The following is a 12331-nucleotide window of genomic DNA, read 5'->3' as shown; positions in this document are numbered from 1 at the left end:
TTTATTGATGGAAAAGAAAAGAACATGGCTTGGTGCCCCAAGGAATGCCACCTAATGCCCTGCCTCTTAAGAATAAAAGTGGGCAGTTGTACAATTCTGTATTAAGGACATATGAAATAGTAACAATAAGGGGCCAAAACTGAGAAATATCCAATTCCTGGCTTCGTTGTTAAAATATTTACCATCTTAATAAAATTACTTTGCTGCTTGTTTGTTTGTTTGTTTGTTTTTGTCAAATAGCCATTTATAGAGTAGAAAACTTGGGCTTAGGTTCAGTATGAGGTCAATTTTATAAATTAATGAATCCCTTGGATGAAAGATAAGACATAAAGAACAAATATTATTTCCCTTGCCTGTTTCATCAATCTACAATGAAGACGAGAGGAAAATACCAAGGTCAAATCTGTCTTTCTTGTTTAAAAAATACCGTCTGAGATATGAGCATGTATCTCAGCCACTTAAAGGCATAATGTTCCTCTGCTTCCTAAAATAATTAGATTCATTAAATGTGCACAGGCACAAAACAAATATTTGTAATTTTTTGATTCATCTTTTCCTCTCTTTGGGGGGTTACTTGAAATTCTCTGGGCATATGTAAATGCATGGGAATAAAGACCAGCCATCTCACAGAATCAATAATATCGCAGCAATGAAAAGGCGCAAGGGCCAGAGTTGGACAAGCTGAGCCTACCTGACCGTCACTCTGCATAGGAATGATTGTGGCATTTAGATATTGAGGGATTAACATGCTTACAACTAAGGTTAATCTCTATAGTATAGAAAAGTTCCTGTACATTCATAAGAAATATATTGATAAATATATTCACAGATATTTCTAACAGAAACATTGGCGAGGAAAGTGGGCTGATAGTGTATGGATATAAACTGATAGTTTATTGATATAAATCAGTACATAAAAACTAGAAGGAAAACTTAACAATCAGATAAATGAAAGAAAAAACTATTGTATAACTAAATTATTTTACTTTTGCAATTTAATTATTTAATCCTGGCAGAGTTATGGAAGGTGAGGCAGACGGGTGAGGTGTCTGTGGCCACCAGTATCTTTTGAACAATTCTTTTATATTTGAAGAAGTTCCCAAATTATAAGTCCGGCCTCTTAAGGAAAACCACAGAACTCATTTTCCCAAACTCCTTTGCAACAGGGATGTAGACACGTAACCCAGACTCCACCAATCAAATGGAGCCAGTTGAGACTTTGATACCAAAGTGAGAAATAGAAAGATGCAGACGCTGCACAGAATTCATTTTCTGGTGGAAATGACAGCAGAGGTGTCCAGCTTTGGAGACAGCAGGGTTTCTGGCATTAGCCAATGCCCAGACTCAGCAGATGAGCTGTGGTGGTGTCTCCTGATGACAACAGCATAGTCTCCTCTGGAGCAATCCCATAATGTGATATGGACCTCCTTTGTGGCTGTGGCGTCTTCCAAGACTTGCTCTCTGGACATCTGAAAGGACCAATAAATTCCATAGGCTGCAATTAAGGACACTGATTAATACAATATGTTCATTTGTATACCCTTGGTGTAAATATAAACTGGAACACCACTTTCATAAAGTGCTTTAGTATTGTATATTAAGATCCAGAAAAAAAAAANACTGGAACACCACTTTCATAAAGTGCTTTAGTATTGTATATTAAGATCCAGAAAAAAAAAAATCCTTGATTCATTAAACCTTCTTTAAGATTTACACTAAGATGAGGTTGAGTTGTAACACCACGGTCAAGGGTTCAGATCCCAGTACTGGCCAGCAGCCACCACCCCCACCCCTCAAAAAAAAGAACTTACACTAAGGAAATAGTCCAAAGAAAGGAAGGAAAATGGCGATATAAATGGACATGATTTAATATTTCAGAGGATTGGAAACAATCTGAAGGCTCACCAACAGGGGAATAGTTTAGTTATTTACGGCATTCCCTTGATAGTCGATAGGACACCAGAATTTCTACTTCGTAGGGGTTTAGGGTACACTCTTTCATAGCAGGGGGCCCAGGGACTTAAAGCTGCCTTTAGATAGTGTGAATGCTCTTTTTACTTAGATTGAATATTTTGGAGGGATTGCTTGTAGGGAATGAAGACTGGGATTGAGGGGCACTAAAACCTGCCCCAACTATCTCCCCTGGATCTGCCACAATTGGCAAACTATCGCACAGTGAATGAAATAATTTTTAGGAAGTTTATGTAGCAATGAAGAAAAATACTCATGCTGTCCTGTTAAGGGAAGAGAATAAAACACAAAATTATATCTATGCTGTGAGGACTGCAGTTACGTAAAACTTAAAATAGTCATTTGAGCCAGATCTGAAAGAAAACAGAAAGACAGTATGGTTTGTTGAGTGGCAGAATTGTTGATAAATATTTTACTCTTGTTTTCTGCTAATTTTGTTTGATGCAACAAATATTTTTATGCTTTACAAAATCCTCTGAAGTGTTCAAAAGTATATCTTCTCTTCAGCAATATCTCAGTGATGTTATGGTGATATACAGCCACCTGCTCAGTGAGGGTGTCTTTTACACCTATTTTCTTTTGGCAGAGTTAGACTCTGTCTGGACTCTAGGTAACCTGGCTACTTTAAGTATTCATGGATCCACAGGGCCAAAGGGAAAAGGCATCACTATATGAAATCACCAGCCGCATAGGCCTTTCCACCAGAACTGTAAACGTGCACCTGTTCACATGGAACATACGGAAAAAGTAAATTGGCAAACATCTTTAGCATTCTCTAATAAAGTTGGAGGAGATATCCATACCCTATGACCAAGAAGTTTCACCTCTAGGTATGTACCCTGGAGAAACTATTGGCACATGTGCACCAGTAAATATGTATGAGAATGTTTATAACAGCACTATTTCTATTCACCAAAAACTAAAGACAACTTAAATGTTCATCAACAGTAGAATGGATTAGAGATGGGTAGATATATGGTGTAATCATGTAATACTGTACAATAATGAATAGTATTGCATTTCATTACTATTCTAAAATAGTAGTCATTTAGACTCAACAAAACAAATGAAGCTCATAAGTATAATGATGAACAAAAAAAGCAAGATACATGGTATGATTCCATTCATAAAACGTTTAAGCTGTGCTGATAAGGGATGCATACAAAAATTGGCAAAAATATAAAGTGAAGCAAGGAAAAGATTATCACAAATGTTAAGATAGTGGTCACCTCTGAGAAGGGAAGAAGATGGAGCTGCGTTTGGAAAGGGGCGTGCTGGGGTTTGTGGCCCGGCAGTGTTCTTTCTTGATTAGATGGTGCTTTTGCAGATGATCACTTCATCATTTTGCATTAAACAGTGTTATGTTTGTGTTTTACATTCCTTTCTGTGTGTATGTTATAGTTTATATATTTTAAAACAAGAGAGGAGACTCTAACACAAAGGTCTGTGTGTCAGAGATGAGGCGGTGGAGAAATCACCTTTTATAGAAACAGAAACCACTCTCGGGTCAGGGAAGTGGGAGCTGACGGGAGTTGAAGGAGTTAGTTAAGACCTTGATTCATGAAATGGGGCCACCTCAGGGATTTGGTGACCAATGAGAATCACGGTTCAGAAGCACTACTTAATGAATAGATGTGGTCTTTCGACTTCCTCCACGCAAGGTCCAGACCACCAGGAATTGTGCCTTTGAAGGGCTCCAGGGCAGTGCAGATGAGAATGCTCTGCAGGTCCCAGCGGCTGATGCACAGCGAAGGGGTCTTCTCTTGATTTATGTCTGATCCCTCTCCTGCTTCTGTCTCTTCATCTTGACTTCTGAGAAAGTCCAGAGGGAGGAAGGCATGGACCCGCCAAGAGAAATCAAGGTTGCAGTTACTGAATCTGAATAAGGGTTGTCCATTGCTGTCATGGACAGTCATGAACATAGGCATGTTTATTAACTGGCCAATCCCCATAGAGCTTAGTGGCCCATGGAAGGGCTCTGAGATGACGTGAAAAGCATTTCGGTGACTGTTTGTGAAAAGCATTTTGGTGACTGTTGGCCTGGGGGCAGGACTCCAACAATTTTAAATGGAACCTAGAATGGCAGAGAAGTGAGGAGTGCAGAGTTCTCACAAGTTGTACTCTGGCCGGTGAGGCCACCTGGCTCATTCTCCTGCTTATAAACTGCTGCCCAGGAAGATTTTAAGTTAAACCTCATTGAGCCTTCCTCAAACTGACTTGGAAAGCAAAATACCTAGCAATTGTTCAGTTGATTCATCAACACAGATGGTCTGCTCCATACTAAACATTCTACCAAGAACCAAAAGATTGTATCAATTACCTGTGCATTTGAAATCTATCATTTAAAGCTTAAGACCTAAAGATTCTCACTGGCTTAAGTTTAGTATTGTGTTCTTGGCACACTATTAAACTTGGAAAGAAGCAAAAGCAATTACTTGATGCTCTTGCGGTGTGGTGCTGAGCTTGACTTTCAATTGACTGGGTTATTTTACAACTCTTTAGCTGTGTTGGTGAACTTCTAGATCCTTGTCTGACAGAGATGCAAATGATTTCTGTCTGATGGAACAGATAACCTCAAAGATTATAGTTATGATCCTGCTGGACATTAACAAGTTTTGTATATAGCCTAGCAATCTTATACTAGCACTGTCAAAAATACCTATTTTCTCAAATGTTCTTCGGATAGGTTTTAAGATCAACTGGACATCCATAGGCACATACACACACAAAAGCCTTTCCTCTGTGAAAGACTCTGTGAAGAGGATAAACAGACAATCTACAGACTAGGAGAAAATATTTGTAAACCACATGTCCAACAAATAAAAAATCAAAACCTGATACTAATAAAAATGAACAATCGAATTAGAGAATGGGCCAAAGACTCGAATGGACATTTCACTGAAAATAGTAAATAAGCACATGAAATTAAAAGGAAATTAAAATTAAAACCACAATGAGATATTACTATATACCTATCAGAATGGTGAGAATAAAAAATAGTATTACCAAATTCTGGTGAAGAAAGCATATAAACTGAATCACTCATATATTGTTGGAGGGAATGTAGGATGGTACACACACTCTGGAAAACAGTTTGGTAGTTTCTTTAAAAACTAAATATGCAAATACCATATGACCCAGCAATTGCTCACTTGGGCATCTATCCCAGAGAAATGAACTTATGTCGACACTAAAACTGTATGTGAATGTTCATAGCAGCTTTATTCATAATATCTCAAAACTAGAAACAGCCCGGAGGTTGTTCAGTAAATGAATGGTTACATAAACTGTGATACATCCATACCATGAAATACTACTCAGTAATACTCAGCAATAAAAAGGAACAAACTATTGACATGTGCAACAACTTGGATGACTTGGAGCTATGCAGAGTAGGAAAAAGAAAGCAAATCCTAAAAAGTTACACACTGTATGATTCTATTTATTTAACGTTTCAATGCTAACATTTGACATTCCAATATTTAATATGTTTTAACATTTTGAACATTTAACATTCCCTGTATTTAACACTTTATATCTAAAATTATTTAACAAATTTAAACATTTATTTAACATATTTAACATAAAATTTCAGAAATAAAGTACAGATTTGTGGTTTCCAGAGTTCCAAAGTGGGAGGCTGGAGCAAAAGAGAGGTAGTTGAGGGCGTAAAGGCCACAGGAGGGATCCTTCTTATGGTAAAGGAACTGCTCTGTAACTTGACCATGGTGGTGAATACACAAACCTACAAATGTGATAAAATTGTATAGAACTACACACACACACACACACGCACGCACGCACGCACGCACGCACGCACACACAGATAGTACAAGTAAAACTGGGGAAATCTGAATAAGATCAATGGATTGTATCAATTTCAATATCCTGGTTATGATATAGTACTACAGTTTTCCAAAATATGATTACTGGGGGAAACTGGGTAATGTGTACATGGATCTCTCTATTATTTCTTACAGTTGCATGTTAATCTACAATTATCTCAATTAAAATTTCAACTAAAATAATAACATATGTACTCTGTAGAAAATATTAAAGATAAAGAAAAAGTATAAAGAAAATTAAAATAACCCTCAATTTTATCAGTTAGAAATAAACAACTGTTAAGATTTTGAAGTATATTCTTTCAGCCTTTTAAAAATTCACATTAAAAAATACTACTGGTATTGCACTGTTTTATAAGCTAGTTTTTTTTAATTTTCATTTTCATTCAGTTATATTTTCTTTTTTAAATTTTATTTTATTTTATTTTACTTCTCAAAATACACTGTACTTGATTTTCATGCCCCTTTACCCATTCCTCTCCACCCCCTCCCCTCCTCATCCCCTCCCCTCCCCTCTCCCCCCACATCATATCTTTGCTCTTGGCTTAAATAGTTCAAGGAGTTTTTGTGGTTATTCTGTCCTCTTCCCCCCACCCTTTATTTGTTTGTATGTTTATTTATTTATTAATTTTTAACTTCCACAAATAAGTGAGAACATGTGGTATTTCTCTTTCTGTGCCTGACTTGTTTCACTTAATATGATTTCTCTAAGTCCATCCATGTTGTTGCAAATGGTAGTATTTCTTTCTTTTATATAGCAGAGTCGTATCCCATTGTCTAGATGTACCATGGTTTCCTTATCCACTCATCCGATGATGGACATTTGGGCTGATTCCAACTCTTGGCTATTGTAAAGAGTGCTGCAATAAACATTGGGGTACAGGTATACCTTCGACTTGATGATTTCCATTCTTCTGGGTATATTCCCAGCAGTGGGGTAGCTGGGTCATATGGTAGATCTATCTGTAATTGTTTGAGGAACCTCCATATCATTTTCCATAAAGGCTGCACCATTTTGCAGCCCCACCAACAGTGGATAAGAGTTCCTTTTTATCTGCAACCTCTTCAGCACTTGTCATTCTCAGTCTTTTGTATATTAGCCATCCTAACTGGAATGAGATGGTATCTCAGTGTGGTTTTGATTTGCATTTCCCAGATGCCACTTTTTCATGTGTCTGTTGGCCACTTGTATATCTTCCTTTGAGAAATGTCTGTTCAGCTCCTTTGCCCATTTTTTAATTGGGTTGTTTGCTTTTTGTTGTAAAGTTGTTTGAGTTCCTTGTATATTCTGGATATTAATCCTTTGTCAGCTGTATATTTAACAAATATTTTCTCCCACTCTGTTTGTTGTGTTTTTACACTGTTGATTGGTTTTTTTTTGCTGTGCAGAAGCTTTTTTGTTTGATGTAATCCCATTTGTTTATTTTTCCTTTAGTTGCCTGTGCTTTTGGGGTCCTATTCATGAATTCTGTACCCACTCATTTCCTGGAGTGTTTCCCCTATGTTTTCTTTAAGGAGTTTTATTGTTTCAGGGTGTATGTTTAATTCTTTCATCCATTTTGAGTTGATTTTGGTATTTGGTGAAAGATACAGGTCTAGTTTCATTCTCCTACATATGATTATCCAGTTTTCCCAGCACCATTTGTTGAAAAGGCAGTCTCTTCCCCAGTATATAGACTTGCTGCCATTGTCAAAGGTCAGATGGCTGTAGGTGTGGGGGTTAATTTCTGTGTTCTCTGTTCTGTTCCATTGATCCATATGTCTGTTTTTATGCCAGTACCATGCTGTTTTGGTTCCTATAGCTTTGTAATATAGTTTAAAGTCAGGTAGTGTTATGCCACCAGCTTTATTTATTTATTTATTTATTTATTTATTTTTTGCTCAGGATTGCTTTGGCTATGTTTGGTCTTTTGTTATTCCATATAAATGTCTGGATAGTTTTTTACATCTCAGAGAAAAATGTCATTGGAATTTTGATGGGGATTGCATTGAATTTGTAGATCACTTGGGGTAATATGGACATTTTCACAATGTTAATTCTCCCAATCTAAGAGCATGGGATATCTTTCCATCTTCTTGTGTCCTCTTTAATTTCTCTCATCAGTGGTTTGTAGTTCTCTTTGCAGAGATTTTTCACATCCTTGGTCAGCTTTATTCCTAAATATTTTATTTTTTTGGCGGCTACTGTAAATGGGCTAGCTTTATTGATTTGTTTTTCTGCATGTTCACTGGTGGAGTATAGAAATTGTACTGATTTTTGTGTGTTGATTTTGTACCCTGCAACTTTGCTGAAATCGTTTATAAACTCTAGGAGTTTTTTTATAGAAGCTTTAGGCTGTTCAATACATAGGATCATATCATTTGCAAAAAGGGATAGCTTGACTTCATCCTTTCCAATCTTGATGACTTTTATTTCCTTCTCTTTTCTGATTGATCTGGCTAGTACTTCCAACACTATGTTGAATAGGAGTGGTGAGAGTGGGCATCCTTGTCTAGTTCCTATTTTTAAGAACATTCAGGATGATATTGGCAGTGGGCTTATCATATATGGCTTTAATTATGTTGAGATACTTTCTGTCTATGCCTAACTTGTAGAGAGTCTTTATCATGAAAGGATGTTAAATATTGTCAAATGCTTTTTCAGCATCAATAGAGATGATCATGTGGTTTTTGTCTTTGCTTTTATTAACATGGTGTATCACATTTATTGATTTGCGAATGTTGAACAAACCTTGCATCGCTGGGATGAATCCCACTTGATCATGGTGTATAATTTTCTGTATGTGATGCTGTTTTCTGTTAGGTAGTATTTTATTGAGGATTTTTGCATCTATATTCATCAAGGATATTGGCCTGTAGTTTTCTATTTTTGATGCATATTTGTCTGGTTTTGGTATCAGGGTGATATTTGCCTCATAGAATGAATTTGGGAGAATGGCCTCTGTTTCAATCTTTTGGAACAGTTTGTAGAGAATTGGTATCAATTCCTCTTTGAAGATTTGGTAGAACTCTGCTGGTTCTGGGCTTTTCTTTGCTGGGAGCCTTTTGATAACAGCTTCGATCTCTTTTATTGTTTTTGGTCTGTTCAGATTTTCTATATCTTCTTGGCTTAGTTTTGGTAATTTGCATCCAGAAATTTATCCATTTCCTACAGATTTTCAAATTTGTTGGCATATAGATGTTTATAATAGTCTCTAATGATTCCTTGTATTTCTGAGATGTCAGTTGTAATACCACCTTTTTGTTTCTAATTTTTGTTATTTGAGTCTTCTCTCTTCTTTTCTTAGTTAGTCTTGCTAGAGGTTTGTCGATTTTATTAATCTTTTCAAAGAACCAACTTTTTGTTTCATTGATCTTTTGTATTGTTTTTCATGTTTCCATTTCATTTAGTTCTGCTCTGATTTAATTATTTCTTTCTGTCTACTAACTTTAGGTTTGGATTGTTCTTGTTCTTCAAGATCTTTAAAGTGAAGTGTTAGGTTATTTATTTGCCATCTTTCCATTCTTCTGAAGTAAGCATTTAATGCAATAAATTTACCCCTTAAAACTGCTTTTGCGGTATCCCACAGGTTTTGGTCTGATGTGTCATTATTTTCATTAGTTTCAATAAATTTTTTGATTTCCTGTTTAATTTCTTCTTGGACCCACATGTCATTATGTAAAATGTTGTTTAATTTCCATGAGTTTGTATAGTTTTCAGAGTTTCACTTATTATTGATTTCTAATTTTAATCCATTGTGATCAAAAAAATACATGGAATAATTCCAATTTTTTTTCAATTTGTTAAGACTTGCTTTGTGACCTAACATGTGGTCTATCCTGGAGAACGTTCCATGTGTTGATGAGAAGAATGAATATTCTGAGGTTGTTGGGTGGAATGTTCTGCAGATATCTGCCAAATCCAATTGGTCTAAAGTATTGTTTAGATCTTGTGTTTCTCTGTTGATTTTTTGCCTAGATGATCTGTCCAATGATGAGAGTGGAGTGTTCAGGTCCCCCACTATTATGGTGTTAGTGTCTGTTTCTTTTTTTAGATCTAATAGTGTTTGCTTTGTAAATCTGACTGCTCTGACATTAGGTGCATATATATTTATGATTATTATGTCTTCTTGATGGATAGATACTTTTATCATTATGTATTGGCCATCTTTATCTATTTTAATGGTTTTTGCTTTAGAGTCTATTTTATCTGATATAAGAATAGCTACTCCAGCTTGTTTTTCATTTCTATTTGCATGATATATCTTTTTCCATCCTCACTCTTAGTCTATGTGTGTCTTTACAGGTCAAGTGAGTCTCTTGAAGACAGCATATTGTTGAGTCCATCTTTTTAATCGAGTCAGTCAGTCTGTGTCTTTTGAATGGGGAATTCAGTCCTTTTACATTCAGAGTTATTGTTGAAAGGTGTTGATTTATTCCTAGCATTATACTGATTTTTGTTTAGATGTCTTAAGTATCTTTTGTTCCTTTTTTTCAAATTTTCTGTTTGTCTTCTGTATTTGTTGGTTTCTTGGGGTGATATAGATAAACTATTTTTTTCTCTTTTGTTAGCATTTTTGTTTTGTTGGTAGATATTGTTCTTTCTTGTGTATTCATGGTAGTGATGGTTGTTTTTGTGGTATCCAACCCACTACGTCCTTGAGAATTTCTTGTAAGGCTGGTCATGTGGTAGTGAACTCCTACAGTTTTTGTTTGTCTGAGAAATATACTATTTGTCCTTCATTTTGGATGGATAGCCTTGCTGGGTAAAATATTCTTGGCTGGCAATTTTTGTCCTTTATTGTTTTGAATATATCATTCTATTCTTTTCTGGCTTTTAGAGTTTCTGATGAAAAGTTTGACGTTATTCTGATTGGGGCTCCCTTATAAGTGACTTGCTGCTTCTCTCTTGCAGCTTTTAAAATTCTTTCTGTCTTTGAGTTTTGTGAGTTTGATTATCACATGTCTTAGAGAGGATATTTTTGGGTTGAATGTGTTTGGTAATCTTTGAGCTTCCTGATTCTGGGGATCTGTTACTTTCCCTATACCTGGGAAATTTTCTGCTATTATCATTGAGTATGTTTTTAATGCCATTTCCTTTTCCCTCTCCTTCTGGAATACCCATGATTTGGATATTTGAGCGCTTAAAGTTGTCAGTTGTCTCTCTTAAATTTTCTTCAATTTTTTTTATTCTTTTTTCTTTTTTCTGGTCTGCCTGTGATAATTCAAACAGCGTATCTTCGAGGTCAGAAATTCTCTCTTCTGCTTGTACAAGTCTGCTGGTTAAACTCTCTGTTGTATTTTTTATTTCATTGAATGAATCCTTCAGCTCCACAAGCTCAGCTACATTCTTTTTCAAGGCATTGATTTCTTTGTACATTTCTTCTTTCAGATCCTGTATGTTTTTTCTCATTTCATTGTGTTGTTTCAGTGAGTTTTCCTGTTTCTCATTTAGTTTCCTTAGAATAGTTACTCTAAGTTCCTTGTCTGTCATTTCAAAGACTTCATGTTCTATAGGATCTAGCACTTGTAAGTTATTAATTTCCTTTGGTGGCGATGTACTTTCTTGATTTTTCATTTTTCTGGTTTCTTTCCTTTGGTGTTGTGTCATTGTGGCCAGGGGTATCACAGTTCACTCGTTTCACCCTGATATCTGGCTTGGATTCTGAAGGGTCTGCTGCTTCTGGACAGCAGAAACTAGCCTGGACTGGAAGTCCCACCCCACCTGCCTTCACCGGCTAGTCGGGTGATGTGAGAGTCCAGAGCCTCTCAAGTCACTCAGGATGACAGACGGCCTGGGCTGGAAGTCCTGCCCTGCCTGTGTTCGCCAGCTTGTCTGGCTTGGGCCTGGGGAACCCAGAGCTTTTCAGGTCACTCACAGAGATGGGATGGCCTGGGCCGAAATTCCCAGCCCGTCAGACTTCACCGGCTCATCGGCTCAGGGCTTGGGAACCCGGGCCTCTCAGATTGCTCATGGAGATGGGACAGCCTGAGCCAGAAGTCTTGCCTCTGTCTTCTCTGGCCAGCAGGCTTGGGGCATGTGAGCCCAAAAGCTCTAAAGTCTCTCTATGAAATGGGGAGCAACCTGAACTGGGATCCCACGGTGGGTGGCTCTTGTCCATTCCAGCACAGATTTCCGGTCTTATGTTGCTGCACCTCAAAAGCTGCAAATTGGTTGCTCTGCGGGAGAGAGTGACACCAGGAACCAACTACTCCACCATCTTGACCCCTCCCTTAAGCTAGTTTTTAATTTAATATAATGTGAGCAGTTTTCCATGTCATTAGTCTCCTAATACCTTATTTTTAATGATTGCATATTATTTCTTCATATGGAAAAACCACAGTCTATTTACCCAATCCCTTGTTTTGTTCTATTTTTGTCTGTTATGAGAAATGGCCAGTGAATATCTTTACAGGGGAACCTTTGACCACATTCCTGATTATTTCCCTCAGATAAGCTTTAAGAAGTGAAATTACTGCTCAAAGAGTATAAGCATGTTTAAGACTTTTGCCCCATCACTAAAATGCTCTAAAGA

The sequence above is a fragment of the Galeopterus variegatus genome, unplaced genomic scaffold (genome assembly GCF_000696425.1).
Source record: "Galeopterus variegatus unplaced genomic scaffold, G_variegatus-3.0.2 Scaffold215, whole genome shotgun sequence".
NCBI lineage: Eukaryota > Metazoa > Chordata > Mammalia > Dermoptera > Cynocephalidae > Galeopterus > Galeopterus variegatus.
The sequence above is the reverse complement of the archived record's forward strand: the minus strand, read 5'-3'. Positions refer to the sequence as shown.